Source organism: Coenobita brevimanus, chromosome 46 (genome assembly GCF_032717465.1).
Source record: "Coenobita brevimanus isolate Jiangsu-jjx chromosome 46, ASM3271746v2, whole genome shotgun sequence".
NCBI classification, from domain to species: Eukaryota; Metazoa; Arthropoda; class Malacostraca; order Decapoda; family Coenobitidae; genus Coenobita; species Coenobita brevimanus.
The window spans coordinates 7,886,568-7,905,123 of NC_136999.1; the positions used below are offsets into that span (position 1 = coordinate 7,886,568).

The following is an 18,556-nucleotide window of genomic DNA, read 5'->3' on the forward strand; positions in this document are numbered from 1 at the left end:
GGGTATAGGGGGTGTTGGTGGCAGGGGTATAGGGGGTATTAGAAAAACAGAGATCACAAGAGGGAAACAGTGTCAAGGTCATCGCTGATGGAGAGGTCAGCTCGGAAACGTGGCAACAGTGCAGGGAGGGGGTGACTCCACCAAAACCCTACGTTTAGATTTGTCAGACTATAGCCCCTCGTGGCTCACCAGGGTTGTTGCGGCAGAGGATGGTACTTCCCCGTGGCTCGCGGTGGCAGTAGGTGTAAACACCTCGTGGCTCACCTAGGGACCTCCTGTCCCGTTGGGGTGAAGCTGTGGTCGTCACCACAAAACTACTAGGGACTGATATTGTATCAGTCCCACCCCACTGCTGTCGATGGTTAACCCGCCGTGTAATTTGTTGCGGGTCTAGGCTCACCTGGTGTTGAGGTAGTTGCGGGAAGAAGGGGCACAGGTCAGTGGTGGTTGGATGACCCTCTTGTCCCGGGTCACTAACCTGACCGTTACCTCCTCCTCGGGTTGTGGGGTGGTGGTGGCCCGGTGGTGGTGTGGGGGGTGGCGGGGCGGAAGGTCCGGTCGCGGGCATTTTAAGAGCAGTAGCTCATACCATTCATCAATCAATTGATCTTTTTGGAGAAACTCATGCAGTAGCTCTTGATGTCTCTAAAGCTTTCGACTGTATGGCACAGTTCGCTGCTGTCCAAACTCCCTTACTATGGACTAACGTCTTATGTTCCTTTGATTTCCTCATATCTTAGTGACAGGAAAGTAAGAGTAAAAGTAGATGATGTAAATTCCGATTTCCACTCGTGCCGCAGGGATCAGGCCTGGCGTCAACCCTATTTCTGGATCTCTTATTTGTCACCCACAATCCCATTCACTCATATCCAGATGACTCAACACTACATGGTTCATTCACACTCAGACATCCATTTACTACTACTACTACTACAATGATAGTAATAATAATAATAATAATAATAATAATAATCCCCTGAGGCAACCCACGAAAATAGGATTGTCCTGGGAGGCACCGTTGAAGGAGTTAGAAATGTATCAATGGGCGATGGATGTAAACAAGTCTCGTCTTCAAGTACAAGGTTGATCCACGATTCGAAAGTCATATCTTTGTGGTATATATTGAACGCCCTTTGTGCACTGCAGCTTTCCATGTTGAGCTATAGGATGGTTTGGAAGACATGGCAGTAAATATCCAGTCTAGGATGCTGTGGAGGTTATTGATGTTCAACACTTTGGCCTGGAAGATGAGTCAGTTCAATTTCAGAATAGTCCAAAGTTGATTTGTTAGCTAAATAACGTAGAATATTGTATGTCATCTATAATTTACTAATGTATTTGTATCGGTATCATTTCATTTTCATTTTCCTTCACTTCCCTACCGTATGTTATTGATATTAAGTATGCACATCATGTATAAGACTTGGCTTCTTTCTGATGTTTCATTTGATGGCCAAAACTCAAAAGCAAGTGTGAGCTTCAGCCACATTATGAAAAGTAACCAAGGCCAGGGTCATAACCTGTCACTTAGTGGTATTGTCATGTTAGTAGCTAAGTAGACTGAGTTAGGTGTCAGAGAGCAGCAGTCATAGTGACTTTAATAACTTGCTATCATATTATCAATAACATTCAATTATATATGATGGTGACAGTGTTTCCAGATTTCCTATTGGAATGAAATGTTGACAGGATCCTGGTATTTTTTATAGATTAGCACATAGTATGGGCTTTTTTAGAATGCTGGTGTTTAAAAATGTTCATAAGAGGTTCCATTATTGTACGTAATACCGCGCAAATCTTATATTTTACGGAATATGAAGTGATTTAATTTAATTGCTGAGCGCTGTTTACTAACATGTATCATATCGTAATGGGTGTCTCTTGGGTGATATATGTAAAGATTTTCTTTATAATCTCACCTACCTTCACCATCGCATGGTCGTGTGGTGATTGTGCCATGATTAACAAATCCCTTTAACACACGATACTGTTTTGGCTCAAGTTTTATGCAGTGCACATTGTAGTTTGCATGGTGTTAGGGAGGTTAGGCAATAATCAGTGGGGGGTCTGGGGGGTGAAGCCCCCCAGTTAGGTTTCCACTGCTAATTGAGGGGGGGGTCTGGGGGGCAAAGCTACCCCAGGTAGGTGATACACTTTTCTAGATAGGTATCTGCTGAAATGTATGGTACTGTAATTAAATTGTGTACATTTGAGTATGTTTGATGTATTGGCATGTTCAAGTCAGAGGGATTGGCAGTAAACACACTGTCATGGACGGCTTTTTTTAATATTGCAGAGTGTACCGGTATGCTGGTATTTTTCTTGTTCTCTTTATTTCTTTTGTTGAAAATTAAATGTTACCCGGTAATTAGCTACCTGCGATGTATCTAGTACAATGCTAAAATTACTTTGGTTAAGAACTTTGGGTTTAAAAAAACAGCTTGAATCTCTGCGTCACTGTTGTTCACATTTACCTAACATTCATATTGGTATTTTTTTTTTTTTTTCAAGGAGGAAAGAACTAAATGTCAGGAGCACGCAAATTGTTCCCTCCAAAAAGAAAATAAATATCAAGATAACAGAGAGCCAGATTCAAGATCCGTTCATTTCGAGATGTCTGGACTTGAAAAACTGGAGATCATAGGCAGCAGGAAATACAGACAGAGGGAGACAGTTCCAGAGTTGGCCTGTTGCATACATGAAGGACTGGGGGTAACAGTTAACTCATGCATTAGAGAGTTGGACAGAAAACTGATGAGAGTTTGTTGCAAGACAGTTGCAATGACCATTGAAGTACTGACAGAAAAGAGATAAAGATGCAGTAGTGTGGCGAAGAGGCAGAAATTGAAAGGAGCCAGTTAGAGGAGGAGAGTTATTGAGATGAAAAGCCTTTGACTCTACCTTGTTGAAAAGAGCTGTTTGTGGGAAGCTTCTCCACATTTGAGAATTGTACTCTACACAGGGGCAAATAAAACCTGTGTATTAAGTCAGCAACTGTGCAGGGGTAAAAAAAGCTCGGAGTCGGAGTGTATTCTGCTGTAAAAGCATTTAAGTTTGACACAGTTGTTCACAACTGGATAGTTATATTTGCTTTTATCTTATGTATTAGATACATATGGTATTACTCTGGTTGTAAAGTAATATTAACTCAAGAAAAAATCCACTGTAGCTCCCTCTCACAGATGATGAAAAGCTTTTGATCAAAATTACACCAAGTTTCAGCATAGTGTAGTTATGACATCCAAATTCTGATGAAGTAACTAAATTTAGGAGTTTTGAAGAACATTGCAGTTATGGTTAGGTTAGGTTTTGTGTGTAAAAGTGTTAGTAGAGATTTATACAGTAATCTATTAACCCCTTAACCGCGGGGCATCACTTTTGTGACGCTCGGCCACAATGGATCATACCGCGGGGCGTCACTTTTGTGATTCTGTGTTATTTTGAATTATCCCGGGCTCTCAAGTGGTGGCTTGTATCATCTATCAGTACTGCCAATGTCCAACACTAGTCAGCTCTCACTAGTCAGCACTCCAAATCTCATCTGTATTCCCATCCATTGTTGACATTTTAGCGATTTTACCCCCTTCGTGACTCCCCTCCCTACCTGCCCTCCATTACCCTGTCCTCTCACCTCCCACGCCGCGCTGCGCTACGCAAATTTCCCCCAGATTTTTCCACAGATTTCATCCATTGAAATAAGCCCTATGCCCTATACTTATACAAAATAATATATACCAAAAAAAAAAATAAGGTAAGTGATAGTGTTATACACCAGGAATTGGCTAATTATCACCTGACAACACCTCACGTGCATTCATTCGCTACATTACCACGGTAATTTCCCCTTTGAATTATGCCTTGTAATCGATGTCTGTAATAAAAATATATATCAGAAAGGAAGGGAGAAGCCTAAGTGACATTTACATTCACCTGGAACTACCTATTTCTTTATGTATTGCCGAGATTTTCTACCTATAAAAAATTAGCATGTAAGTTAGCAGCAGTCAGCCTCAGTGTCATTGTCAACCCTTGCCTTCTCAGATAAGCCACGGCATTTAGTTCCTTGTCCTTCACTGTAGTGAAACATGTCGCACTCGCGCCCCGCCATTCCTGCCGCTTCTGCGCCCATTGCAAAGGGCCCCGTGACCTCTACCCCTAAGAAAAGTAGTGAGGGAAGCAGGAAAGGACTTAGTGACTCTGCAGTGGCACGTGAACTTGCAGAATTGTCCATGGTGACGATGGACAGTGATTTTGACGATTCGGGTGAATCGTGTGATGAGCTGGGTGAGGTAATCGTGCCAGAAAGTGCTAGTACGAGTGCTTCAGTGTCGGAAGTAGTCTCTAGCTCCAAGGGAAAGGAGCCGTTAGTGCAGCAAGGCAAGGAATTTGGGAAGGGAGTGAAAAGGCGGCGTGTTAGCCCCAGAACAATGCCCCCGCGTGACCCAGCCCGCCATGAGTCCCGAGTGCATTCACCTCCCCGTTCCCCAAGCCCCACTTCACTCATTTCTTCCTCATCGTCGGCTGAGTTATCTCCGGAGTCTTCGTCGTCGGAGTCACCACCAGCATCAACAGTGAAGGCAGGCCGTAGAGGAAGAGGTAAATCCAGGACTTTGAAAGTAGAGTTGTTAGTAGGGTAAGGGCTGCTAGTGCTGTACGGCAACCCAGGGTCAGTGCGAGTGACCTTGAACGAGATAAATCTGCCTCAGCCAACCACCACCATCACCACCCGCCCTACACCGCCACGACAGGGAATCCTGGACGCCTTCGCGTGGACGGAAGGGTCAGATTTTGTGCCTGAACATTTAGTGTTTGATGAGAGCTCCTCAGGAGTTCAGCCTGCCTTCACTATTGACGATAATGCTGAGTGTGTGGACTACCTTTTGGCCTTCCTAGATGACGAAGTCATGCAGTACATATGTGATGAGACCAACAGGTATGAATCACGACGTGCTGCAAGTGGTACAGGTGCAGCCAAGATGCAACAGTGGTCCATGCTGGGAGTGCAAGAGCTGTATGTGTTCTTTGCCCTCTTGCTTCTCATGCCACACTCCAAGAAGCATGAGTTGGAAGAATACTGGTCCATGGACCCCTTACTACCCTCACCCACCTTCACTAAGTACATGGCCAGAGATCGCTTCCGGAACATCATGGGAAACCTGCACTTTGCCGGCAACGATGTACCTTCCCAAACCGACCCACTTTGGAAGATCCGGGAGATTCTGAGCAGAATGAAGGATAAGTTTATGTCATTCTTCCACCCCTTTCAGAAGGTTGTCATTGACGAATCCTTGGTTTTGTTCAGAGGACGTCTTTGGTTTGTTCAGTACATTCCAAGCAAATGCCATCGCTTTGGAATTAAGTTCTTTGTACTGTGCGACTGTAAGACGGGGTACATCCTTGACTTCGTCATTTATTCAGCCAGCACCGTTGATCTGGATAAAACACACCCCCTTGGCTTCTCAGGCTGTGTAGTGAAAGTGCTCCTTGAAAAGTATTTTGGTGGGAATCATGTGCTGTATACAGACAACTACTATACAGCACCGAAACTTGCCAAATACCTTTCTGAGCACAGCATTGGCTCCTGCGGCACTGTCAAAAGTAATCGTGCCCACTTCCCCAAATTCACAGAGGCAGGAACCTCGCAGCAAGGAGACGTGCACCTACGCAAGTCTGAGAAGATGCTGGCAATACGGTGGCATGACAAGAGGGTCGTGCACATGCTCACCACCGTACATAAGGGGGAGATGACAGACAGTGGGAAGGTCGACCGTAGGACAGGCGAACCTGTGATGAAACCTGATGCTGTGTTGGACTACAATATCAACATGCGGCTGGTGGACAAGTCCGACATGATGATTGGTGAGATCGACTGCATCAGGAAGAATACTAGGTGGTACAGGAAAGTTTTTCTGCATCTCATAGATATGACGATGCTGAACGCCTTCATCCTGTGCAAGATGTAGGTCAAGCCACCCAAGTCCTTCTCCCTGAGGTTGTTCGCCAGGACTTGTGTCCAGCAGCTGCTGGAAAGATATGGTAGGGTGACAGCAGCAACTCCAAGGCGCCATCCAGTAACACTTCCCGACCGACTTGAGCAGAGGGCGTATATGGATCGGCACAGACTGGAGCTTATGCCTGCCACAGGGAAAAGGAAGGCTGCGATTCGCAGGTGTCAGGTGTGTGCACATATCACCTGCCGCACACCTGAGCACAAACGCACCTCTTGGCAGTGCGCTGAGTGCCAGGTTCCCCTCTGTGTTACCTGCTTCTTTGATTACCACAGCTAGAAGCAGTTCTAACAGTGCAAGTGTGAAAGGAGAATAATGTGTAAATAGCAAGTGAAAGCAATGGATGTTCAGTACATATGATTGAACAGTGTATTATAGTTTTATCTTACTGAAAGTGACAGTGAATAACATAGTGTAAGTAAAATAGAAAGGTAAATATTGAAAACAGAATAGAAAATGTAAATAGTAATGTAAGTAATTAGTAATATAAGAATATGAGTACAAATAATTTATGTTATAACAGTGAAAGTGAATCTGTGGCTTTCTACGTATTTTACTGAATGAAAAATTGAATGACTTCAGTGACAATAAACTAATACTACTGAAGGAAACTTATGGAGAAAGACTCCAGATATATATAAGTGTGATATAGTAACAGAAATATAAAGTGTGAGGGGTTTTATGAATAATAAATGACAGAGTACCAAGAGCGAACTAGCGCAAGTGCGACGATCAGATGCGCTCGTAATTTCCATTGCTTTCACAGTGGTTTTTTTTTGGAGTATGGATCCCAAACTACTTGAAAATCATAGAGTAGTGTTTATAGTGTTAATATCTGGCTGTGGTAATCATATTACGGGTTGTCGGGAAGTGTAAAGTGGAGACTTCATTACCCAACTTCAGAGGTCTCCACAAGTCCTACGGTAACCGACGAAGGCTCAACAAACATTCCAGGAGAAAGCTGAAGGTATGTGCCATAAGCATGTGTAATTTTAATATTCTAGGACTAATAACTGATTTTTGGCAAATATTTTTTGAGAGTCTGTCGGAGCCCGAATAACCCCGCGGAACACGCAAAACATTGGTAAACATGCCCGCGGTGTAGGGGTTAAAGAGACACAGGACTGCTTCTAAAATATATTAGCTAACATTTTTAACAATCTCTGAACTGACTTACAGATTTAGTAAAGGCGTATAGCAGTGTGTTTTCGAGTACCGGTTTGAAGGGGTTTCATTGGTAAACAGGGAAAATACAGATACAATATATAAAGGTTAGGTTAGGTTAGGCTCGGATGGGTGCTACAATAGTGTGCTGTCTACAAGGACATTTACACTATACCGTATGGTTAGGATAGGATTGTGTAGAATAGGTTAGGATAGGATAGGACTGAACAGGATAGGATAGGTTAGATTAGATTTGGTTCTGACGTATCCTGTCCTGTCCTAGCCTATTCTGTCCTATCCCATCCTATCCTAATCTAACCTAACCTAGCCTAACCTAAACTTCTCATATGTTACTGCTGAGTTAAGGCTTCTGTACTATCAAGCAGTAAATATGTACCGGTACAGTATAGTAAAACCTCAACAATAGACTGGAATTCGCTTTTATCGGACTCGAGGAGCTACCAGACTAATTTCCTACCGTAGATATTGGAAAAAGTGCAATAAAGCCAGAAGCAGTCTGGACTGCCAGACCACTTCAGCTATGTTCACCACAATAAGGTAAATAAAAGACATGTTTATCAGTGTACAGCACAGTGTTATTATTGTATATGTACCGTATTATACCATCTGATTAATGTAGTGAAGTTATAGCACAGTACAGTACTGCAGTGGTAGTCAAAGCAGTTTAAAAACCGTTCATGCGAACCGGACTAATGTCTGATATATCAGAAAAAGTCCGGATTAGCAGGGGGAAGTCCAGATGTCGCTTTTATCAGAATTTTGCATTTTTCGGAATGGTTTGGGCCCCATTTAGTCCGTTATAGTGAGGTCTTACTGTATTATTATTGAGACAGTGCAGTACTATCTTAGACTACTTAATACAACCACAGTACAATGTCATACTGATGGGTAGCATTCTCTTTGTTTTTCCCATATGCCTGAAGGTGCTGATGGGCCTACATGTAATGGCACTGTGCACTCTCGAGAGAGCAGCTGTATCATCCACCTGGGAGCCAAAATTCCTCATATTTCCTTGTACCTCACTGTGGGTGCCTTGTTCCAGTCCTGGTGAGGCACTCCATCATAAGGGGGTACTCTTTCCCAGTACAGTGGGTGTATTGTACCTAGAGAACAGCCCCATGGAAGCAGCTGCTTACCTGTGGTCGGTGGGTCTGTTAACCTGTTGATTGTGCAAATAACCTTTTTTTTTTTTTTCCCCCACCCCGTGGTGTGCAAAAAATGAAGATTTATTTATTTATTTATTTTTTAACCCCTAAACTGCAGGCTTGTTTTGCTTTGACTTACGGCTCCTGCGGTCATATTCGCGCTCTAACAGACTCTCTAAAAATATTTGCCAAAAATCAGTTATCAGTCCTAGAATACTAAAATTACATATGCGTATGGCACATACCTTCAGCTTTCTCCTGGGATGTTTGTTGAGCCTTTGTCGAGTACTGTAGGTCTTGTGGAGACCTCTGAAGTTGGGTAACGAAGTTTCCACTTTACACTTCCCGACAACCCGTAATATGATTACCACAGTCTGATATTATCACTAGAAACACTATTCTATGATTCTCAAATAGTGAATCCATACTCCAAAAAAAAAACACTGTGAAAGCAATGAAAATTACGAGGGCATATGACCTTCCCACTTGTGATCGTTCGCCACTGGTGTTCTGTCATTTATTATTCATAAAACCCCTCACACTGTATGTTTCTATAACTATATAACACATATATATATCTACAGTCTTTATCCATAAGTTTCCTTCAGTAATAGTAGTTTATTGTCACTGTAGGCATTCAATTTCTCTTTCAGTAAAATACGTAGCATTCACTTTCTCGTCCTGTAGTAATCACTCTAATATCCAGACGCCCAATAACCGAACATCCCCACTACCTGGACCTTATCATCCTGGGATCCAACATTCCCAAAATGGTCCGAAAACCCCCCCCCCAAAAAAAAAAAAAAAAAAAAAGATTTTTTCCCCTCCGTAATTTGAACTTGCCACGCGCGCCGCGGGAGAGCATTGTTTTGGTGCGTCATTCCTCCGACGTCCGATAGAGCGCCGCTGCATCCTCCCTACTTCCCGCCTGTCTCTCACCGCGACTGGACCTACGCTCTTCGCAAAGGCTGCCCACATGCTCGCTTTAGTGGTGGTGCCCTACCTGCTGCAGGGCCTCCTGCTGCTCTCGGGCCTCCTCTTAGTGTGTGTGATGATTGCCCCGCCACCTGAGAAAAGGAAGAAAGTGGTGTTGACTCTGGAAAAGAAGAGGGAGATATTGGAGAAAGTTGATGCGGGTTGGTCTTCTTCCCGCATTCTCCGCGAGTATAACCTGGCCCGGTCAACTTTGTTTGATATCAAACGTTCCCGAGACAAACTCATGCAGTACACGGCTGACTTCTCGTTGAGAAGCAAAGGCAACGTGGAAAGGAAGGTTATGTTTACCCCCAAGTTTGCAGAAATCGACCGATCCACGTTGATTTGGTACCGACAGCAACGTGCAGCTGGTGTGATGGTATGTGGAACGGAGCTGAAGGCTGCTGCTGAGAAGTTCGCAAGGCTTCACGACGCCCTAGACTTCAAGGCATCCGAGGGTTGGCTCTTCACGTTCAAGTTGCGACATGGCCTTACTAACCGTAAAGCACATGGCGAAGCATTGGACGCTAACGAGGATGGAGTTGACGAGTTTTGGCACAAGGTGAAAGGCTTCATCGACAGGGAGGGCCTAACTCTCGGTCAAGTCTACAGTGCTGACGAAACTGGCCTATTCTATTGCTCGCTGCCAACAAGCACTCTAGCCGAGGAGACGGAGAAGCGTGTACCTGGCCGGAAGCTTTCCAAGGAACGGATATCTGCTTTGTGTTGTGCCAGTGCTAACGGCATGCACCGGCTTAAGCCCGTTGTTGTTGGCCGTGCAAAGCAGCCTCGGTGCCTTCGTGGGGTGATGGATGTCCTTCCTGTCGTGTGGTACCATTCTTTGAAAGCATGGTTCACAGCTGTGGTTTTCAAAGACTGGTTTCACCTTCACTTCGTCAAGGAGGTCATCCATTACCAGACGAAGACACTGGGAATCTCTCGTGACTAGGCAAAGGCTCTCCTGCTCGACAATGCACCTGCCCACCCGTGCGACAAGGACTTGGTTGCTGAGAATGGCCGTATTAGGTGCATGTTTCTGCCACCTAATACGACTGCTCTCATTCAACCCATGGACCAAGGAGTGATCGTGGCAACAAAGCGCCTATACCGTCGGAAGTTCCTGGAGGAGGTGATGGTTGTTCTCGAGGACGAGGACGAGCGCAGGGAAGGACGGGACACACGAGGCAAGCGGACTTTGGAAAACCTTCGCCGCTGCAACATCAAGTCTGCTCTGTACAACTGGGCTAGTGCATGGAAGGAAGTCCCTGTGAAAACTCTTGAAAATGGTTGGTCTCGTCTGCTTCTCGGAACGGATGTGGAGTACGATTTTCAAGGGTTTGACGTGGATGACTTCCATGCACGGCTACGTACGCATGGCGACGATGTTGATGTGGACGATGTTCGTGAGTGGTTGGACGACGACGAGGGCGATCCTGGGTATCAGACGTTGTCTGATATCGAGATCGCGTCTTCGGTTGCTGGTGTCAGTACCGAACTTGAAGAATCTGACGACGAAGGCGACGATGATGCGGACTCCTCTCAGCAGGACACTACTCCAGCCATCCCCAAGCTGAGCGCACTCCGGGAACATCTAGAGTTCGTCCTAGACTACCTGGAACACCCGGACTGCGACAGGGAGATGGGGCCCTTGGGACTCGTGGAGGAAGTGCATGCTTTCAGGCAGCGCATCATCAATCGTCAGAATCGTCGGTCCTTGCGTCAGTCTACGATTGACAGTTTTTTCAGGCCCGTGACCCCCGCTGTGCCCAGCCCTGGCTCCACTCCGTTGCCTCCCCAAGACAGGCCCTCATGCTCTGAGCCACAGCCCAGCACATCAGCCACGGTGGAGTCACCGCTCGACGTGAGTTTGCGGCTTTCCTCAGAGTCCTCTGCAGTGGGTACGCCATCACCACGACCCAGCGATGCACCCCTTGGTCGCCTGCCAGTGAATAAACAGCAAGAACTTCTCCACTAGACCACACGGGAATTTTGAGTGTTGTGCAGTGAAAAAAACGGTGTGTTGTGTTAAGGTTTTCGAGTTGCGAGAAAAGACTCAGTGGAAACTAAATTTAACATAAATAGACTTCTTTGTTTTGCCTTTGGAAATTTGGAAAAAAAGGGGAAAAGTTAATGTGCAACACTAAATTACAATGGAGCATTATTTGGACTAAAGTGAACACTGTGAAGAGAACGGACTTCTGTGTGTTATTGACTAAGTTCAGTGCAAGACTTCAGGAAGAGCGTACTGCAAGTGCTTCAGGAAATCGTTCTTACTGTCAGAGTCTGAGAGGAGGCGGTTATTCGTCGAGGTGGCCAGGGACTTGCTGTAAGTAGCCAGAATGTTTCATATTGTACTTGTTTCTATACTATACTTACCAGAATGTTTCATACTGTACTTTTTTCCATACTATACTTACCTCATGCATGTGCAGTAGGAATGTGTTTTTCTGAGTTAGGCTAGGTTAGGGTCCATAAGTACCAGAATGTTTATTGATGTATGAACATACTTCTAATCCCTCATTTTATGATTCTTTTGAATTTATTTCAGTCATTTATGTGCCTTATTGGTGTGATTTGAGTCTTAAATAGGTGCTATGCATGTCCAGAGGGAGTTGTATAGGTGTTTCTCTGAGTTAGGGTCCATAAGTACAAGTCCATAAGCTGGGGCCCAATATCCGGACAAAACCAATAACCGGACCTACCAATGGCTCTATTACGTCGGATATTGGAGTGATTACTGTACTAGCGTTGAGAGTGAATGTCACTTTCACCTTCACTTTCATAACTCATAGTATTCATACATGCTAGAGTAAAACTTTCACTTCCATTACTCCTAGTATACATACTCGTATTCTTATAATACTACTCATTTACATTTCTATTTACATTCTCTATTTCATTTACATTATTCATTTTTTTTTTTATTTACACTGTGTTAGGCACTGTCACTTGCATTAACTTATAAAACTATTTTCCACTGTTCACTTATATTTACATTCATTGCTTTCCCTTGCTGTTTACACATTATTTACACATTACAATATTTACATTCCCACTTGCACTGTTTTACTCACCAGAAAGATCGTAGTCACTCTCTATCATTTGTCAGCCCTTTACCTCTTTCCACACGAGGTTTAGTAGGGGGTAGAGGTCACAGGGCCCATTGCATGGGGCTAAAAAGCGGCGGAATTTGACAGGTGCGAATCCGATGTACTTTCACCTTGAAAGACGACAGTAAACTAATACTGGTGGCCTGCCAGGCTGCCTTGGGGGTGTGCAATACTGCCAACGTCAGCCTTGTGACAGCTGCTAATATATAGCTATGAAATGATTGGCAGGAAATCTAGACAATACATAATAAATTAGGTAGTTCCAGGTGAATGTAAATATCACTTAGGGTTCTCCCTTCCCTCCTTATATATATTTTTATTACGAGAATAGATTATACGGCATATTTCAAGGGGAAATAAACGGGGAAAATTAGCGAACGAGTGCACATGAGGTGTTGTCTGGTGATAATTAGCCAATTCCAGGTGTATGGCACTATCACTTACCTTATTTCTTTTTTGTATATATTATTTGGTACAAGAATAGGGCATAGGGCTTATTTCAATGGATGAAATCAGTGGAAAATTCCAGGGATGATTTACTTAGTGCAGAATACAGTGTGGTGGCCTGCAATAATTAGGTAGTTCCAGGTGAATGTAAATATCACTTAGGCTTCTCCCTTCCTTTCTTATATATACAGTATTTTTATTACGAGGATAGATTATACAGCATAATTCAAGTGGAAATAAACGGGGAAAATTAGCGAACGAGTGCACGTGAGGTGTTAGCAGGTGGTAATTAGCCAGTTCCAGGTGTATGGCACTCTCACTTACCTTATTTCTTTTTTGTATATATTATTTGGTATAAGAATAGGGCATAGGTCTTATTTCAGTGGATGAAATCAGTGGAAAATTCAGGAAGATTTACTTAGCGTAGCACAGCCAGGCAGGCGAGAGGAGAGGATAATGAAGGAGAGGTAGGGAAGGGAGTCAAGAATGGGGAGAAATGGCTAAATTGTCAACAATGGATGGGAGTACAAATGAGATTAGGAGTGCTGACTAGTGTTGGACATTGGCAGTACTGATAGATGATACAAGCCACCACTTGAAAGCCCGGGCAAATTCAAAATAACACAGAATCACAAAAGTGACACCCCGCGGTATGATCCCTTGCTCCCAAGCGTCACGAAAGTGACGCCCCACGGTTAAGGGGTTAATAAACTTGATGATAAACATTGGAAGCAATGAAGAAAGTTAAATTGGGGAAAGCCCCAGGAATTGATGGAGTGTGTGGTGAAATGCTGAAGCATGGGGGAGAGATAGTAGTAGAATGGATGTGGAAGATGTGCAGATTGGCCTGGGAGGAAGGTAGAGTCCCGGAGGATTGGAAGTCAGGTATAATTATTCCCTTGTACAAAGGAAAAGGGGAAAAAGAAGTGTGTGGTAATCATAGGGGCATTTGTCTTCTTAGTATAATAGGAAAAGTGTATGGTAGGATACTTATTGACAGAGTTAGAGAAAGAACAGAGAAATTAGTTGGAGAAGAACATGGAGGCTTTAGGAAGGGAAGAGGTTGTGTAAATCAGATATTCATTCTTAGATCTTTAGTGGAAAAGTTTCTAGAGAAGGGAAAGAAGTTGTATGCGGCTTTCATGGATTTGGAGAAAGCATATGACAGGGTGGATAGACAAGGATTGTGGAAAGTGTTAAGAATATATGGAGTAGATGGGAAGTTGTTGAATGCTGTGAAGAGTATGTACGATGGTGTGAAGGCTGCAGTGCGTGTGGATGGTGAACTAAGTGAATTTTTCTCTTTGAAAGTTGGGTTGAAACAGGGATGTGTCATGTCTCCATGGTTGTTCAATCTGTACATGGATGGGGTAATAAAAGAGGTACAAGGTAGGGTAGTGGATGTTGGAGTAGCCCTGGTGAGAGAGGATAGTGTTTGGAAACTCCCTGTACTGTTGTTTGCAGATGATACTTTGTTGTTGAGTGAAGACAAAGGGGAGCTGCAAGGCTTGGTGGATGAGTTTGGGAGAGTGTGTAAGAAACGGAATCTAAAGGTGAATGTAGGGAAGAGTAAAGTGATGGTCTTTGAGAGAGGTGAAGTCAATGAATGTACAGCGAGGTTGGATGGTGAGGAATTGGAAAATGTGAGTACGTTTAAGTACTTGGATAGTGTGATGAGTAAGGATGGAGGTTTGGAGGGTGAAGTGCTTGAAAGGTAACAGCAGGGAAGAAAGGTTGCTGGTTCTTTGAAAGCAGTGATAAGAAACAGGGAAGTGAGCATGGAAGTGAAAAAGTTACTACATGACAGTATTGTGATACCAACTCTAACGTACGGAAGTGAAGCTTGGACGTTGTTGGAAGGACATAAGTCAAGAGTGAGAGCAGTGGAAATGAGTTATTTAAGAGGAGCCTGTGGAGTCACATGGAGAGACAGGCTGACGAATGAGGATATAAAGGAGCGTTGTGGTGTTGATGTGGATATGATAGGAAGTGTTATGAGGAACACACTGAGGTGGTTTGGCCATGTGGAGAGGATGGAGGGTGAAAGACTGACGAAGAGAGTGTATGTGAGTGAGGTGGAGGGGGGAAGAGGGAGGGGGAGGCCGAGGATGAGATGGAGGGATGGGGTGGAGAGGTATATGAGAGAGGGGGGTGTGAGTTGGGAGCAGGGCAGTGAAATGGCGGGGGACAGGGCGACTTGGAGGTGATTTGTTTGTGGCCACCCCAAACGGGATTGAGGTGTCTGGCAATAGATAGATAGATAGATAAACATCCAGGGCTTCATTTGGTGGGAAAAAAAAAAATCTCTCTCTCTCTCTCTCCATCTTTGCGTAGGGCCATGCGAAAGTTTATGTTAAAGTAATGAAAAATGAAAAAAAAAAAATTTTTGTTTTTGTTTATTATAAACTTGAATATAAACATCCAGGGCATCATCTGGTGAAAAGAAAAAAATTCTCTCTCTCCGTGTTTGCTTAGCACCATACGTAAGTTTGCGTTGGGGTGCAGTAGTTAACGGTGATGCACAGCCAGCATAGCCTGAGCTGTGGCTTGCAACGCGACGTTGCCCAGCCAGACCTGTGGCTCGCAATCCATGGGTTAAGCCATACAGATTGGGGTTAAGCAACATCAATAATGAAAGAAGTGCATTCGGGAACCACATGCTAATCGCCCTCCAGAATATACTGTTGGCCAAGTCTAAGATTTAAGCCATATCTTGATATCCTGAAGGTTTCATGTTGGTAGCTCAAGCCATTCATGAGATATAATGGTGCTAAAGGTGGGCGATAGAAACTAGTTGACCTTTGGCAGCTATTTTGGTGACCTTGATGTTGACCCCAGTGCCCATTTTCAAACTTGTCCAAGATTTTGGCCATATCTTGATACCCTGAAGGTTTCATGTTGATAGCTCAAGCTGTTCATGAGATATAATGGTGCTAAAGGTGGGTGATAAAAACTAGTTGACATTTGGCATCCATTTTGTTGACCTTGACATTGACCTCGAGTGCCCATTTTCGTACTTGGCCAAGATTTTGGCTGTATATTGATACCCAGAAGGATTCATGTTGATAGCTCAAGTCGCTCATGAGATATAATGGGAACAGATACACACACACACACACACACACACACACACACACACACACACACACACACACACACACACACACACACACACACAGAGGCAGGCAGAAACATTATTGTTCTGCCATCTAAAGGAAGACAATAACAACCAGAAGGCAAGATTCAAGCAAATTATTGTGGCTAGCTGCCCTCATTGATACCTTCTGGTTTAGTAATCGGTCAAGCATTAATGTAGAAACACATACCGCACCGGTACCGTATAGAGTATAAGGGTATTGGAGTCAGTATTTCCTGTTCCTAGATCGGGTAAGGACCTGTCAATTCCCACTTTCTCTGGTTGGACTTGTGAGTCGTCAGGGCTTGTCCTCATGGTGGTAGATTTGGACACCTCTTGGACTCCAGCTTACTTCAGGATTCTCCAGACAGTTGTTCAAAATCCACAAGGATGTTTAAAATGGTTTTCCATCAGAAGGCAGTCTGAAGATCATGGCAAGGATAGGAACTGGATACCAGTAGGAAGTAAAGTTCTCAAGTTGGCTATATGCTTGGCATGGTGTTTGCCCATTGAGGTACTGTATTTGAAAGCTACATCTGGGACCTACTTCCAGTGGGATACATCAGCTGTATGATAAACCACCACACCGCAAATCTTGCAGTATTGTATATGTATGGGTGAGTTTTGAGAGAGAGGTGAGAATGAGTTATGAGCATGGCGATGAATTGTGAAAAATTGAGAGTGCTGTATTATTAAGTACTGTAAGCCAAGCTTATCACTATCTGTTGTTAACAAAGGGAGATACTGTATGAGGTGTATTGCAGGCTAGTGATACAGTTAGCTGCTTAGTCAGAGCAAAATTGGTACAGTACATCCCCCTGGTACCTGCCTATATGGGCGGCAGAGGATGTCGCGTACAGTGAATACATAACCTTATGGGAAAAATTACATATGGGCAGCATCCCCCTTCATGGACAACCATTGAGACGCCTTTCAGACTTAAGTATTGTACCTACTATACAGGGAAACTGTCTATGACATATTACCTAAGATAAAGTAAACCGACAAGATTATGGCTTTACTAGGTAAATCAACAAGGATATGGCTTAACTAAACCAACAAGAATATGGCTGCTCACCTTTACCTGTTATCGCTTCTTGGGGGGGCAATGTTGCGTACTCGGGGTAACCCCGGATTTGGGCCACTCTTTGCTGCCCATCTTGGTTAAAAGGAGTTCAGTTCACGTACTACTAAAAAGTACACTTAAAAATAAAAAATAGGTCCTCGTGTACAAGGGGGATTGTGTACTCGAAACTCGCTTACTGTGGGGATGTACTGTACAGTATTTCTTTGATAACCGTAATCCTGTAAGGTGAAACAACTACAGTATCTAGTGTATTTTTTCTTATATACAGCACTATGTATTTACAGTACAGCAGTATACTACGCTACATATGTATATACAGTAATCCCTCTAATATCCGAACGCCCAATATCCGAACATCCCCACTAACCGGACATAATCCTCCTGGGATCCAATATTCCCAAAATGGGCCAAAAACTGCAAAAAATTCGAAAAAAATCTGACTTTTTTCCCTCCCATAATTTGAAATTCCCGCCTGGCGCCAAACAGCTGTTACACCATGGTCCCTTCACCCCTTCCTTCCTCCCCCTCCCCCCTCCCCTGTCAGGTTGCCATTTGGTATTTTTCATTACCAAGTGTGGACCAATTTGGTAATGAAAAATTCGTTTGGTAATGCATTAGAATAATGCATTACCAAATGGATTTTTCACATGTATGAGGATACACAGGATGGAGATGGTGGATTGTTTGCTCTCTCTGATTAATCTGCTACCCTACATAGTGTGAAAATAATCAACATGGTGTTAGTTATAAGGAGAGTGATTACATGTATTTCCACTTGTATATATAATTAGTGAAGAATATATGCTAGCTTTACGAATTTGGTAATGAAAAGTTATATTTGACAATGAAAGTTGAGGAGATTGGTAATGTGGCTGTTGCGATCTGGCAACTCTGTTACCCCACCAACATCAACAGTCACAGCTTAACTCCGATGGAGAGCAGATACTCATAACAGTGCAAGCCACAGGTGCTTGTTTTTTGTGAATAAACAGTGAATAAACTGCAATACCTTGCCACTAGAACACACAGGAATTTACAGTGTTGTGCAGTGTTAAGAAATTAGAATTTAGAGTGCAGAGGATTAACTGTGGACTGCAAACTGGCGGTTCAAACCAGTCCAAGACCAAGGGACTTGTAAGTACCCAGAATGTTTAATATTGTATAAACTCACCTCTAAAACCTCATTTTATGGTTCTTTTGCATTTATTTCAGTCTTTTATGTCCCTTATTGGTGTGATTTGGGTCTTAAATAGGTGCTATGCATGTCCAGAGGGAGTTGTATAGGTGTTTTTCAGAGTTAGGGTCCGTAAGTACTAGTCCATAAGCTGGGGCCCAATATCCGGACAGGACCACTATCCGGACCTGCCTATGGCTCTATTGATCCGGATATTGGAGGGGTTACTGTATATATATATATATATATATATATATATATATATATATATATCTACAGTGGGCTCGCC

General features: G+C 43.7%; 1 protein-coding gene across 1 annotated transcript in view; it reads left to right on the forward strand.

Annotated features, from left to right (window-relative positions):
• The first annotated feature begins 1,071 nt into the window (after positions 1-1,071).
• The window catches only part of LOC145398758 (lanC-like protein 2), a 170,043-nt gene continuing 152,558 nt past the window's right edge, over positions 1,072-18,556 (forward strand). The window contains exon 1 of the mRNA XM_080271565.1: positions 1,072-1,115. The gene's annotated coding sequence lies outside the window, so the exon portion shown is untranslated. The remainder of the gene's footprint in view (positions 1,116-18,556) is intronic.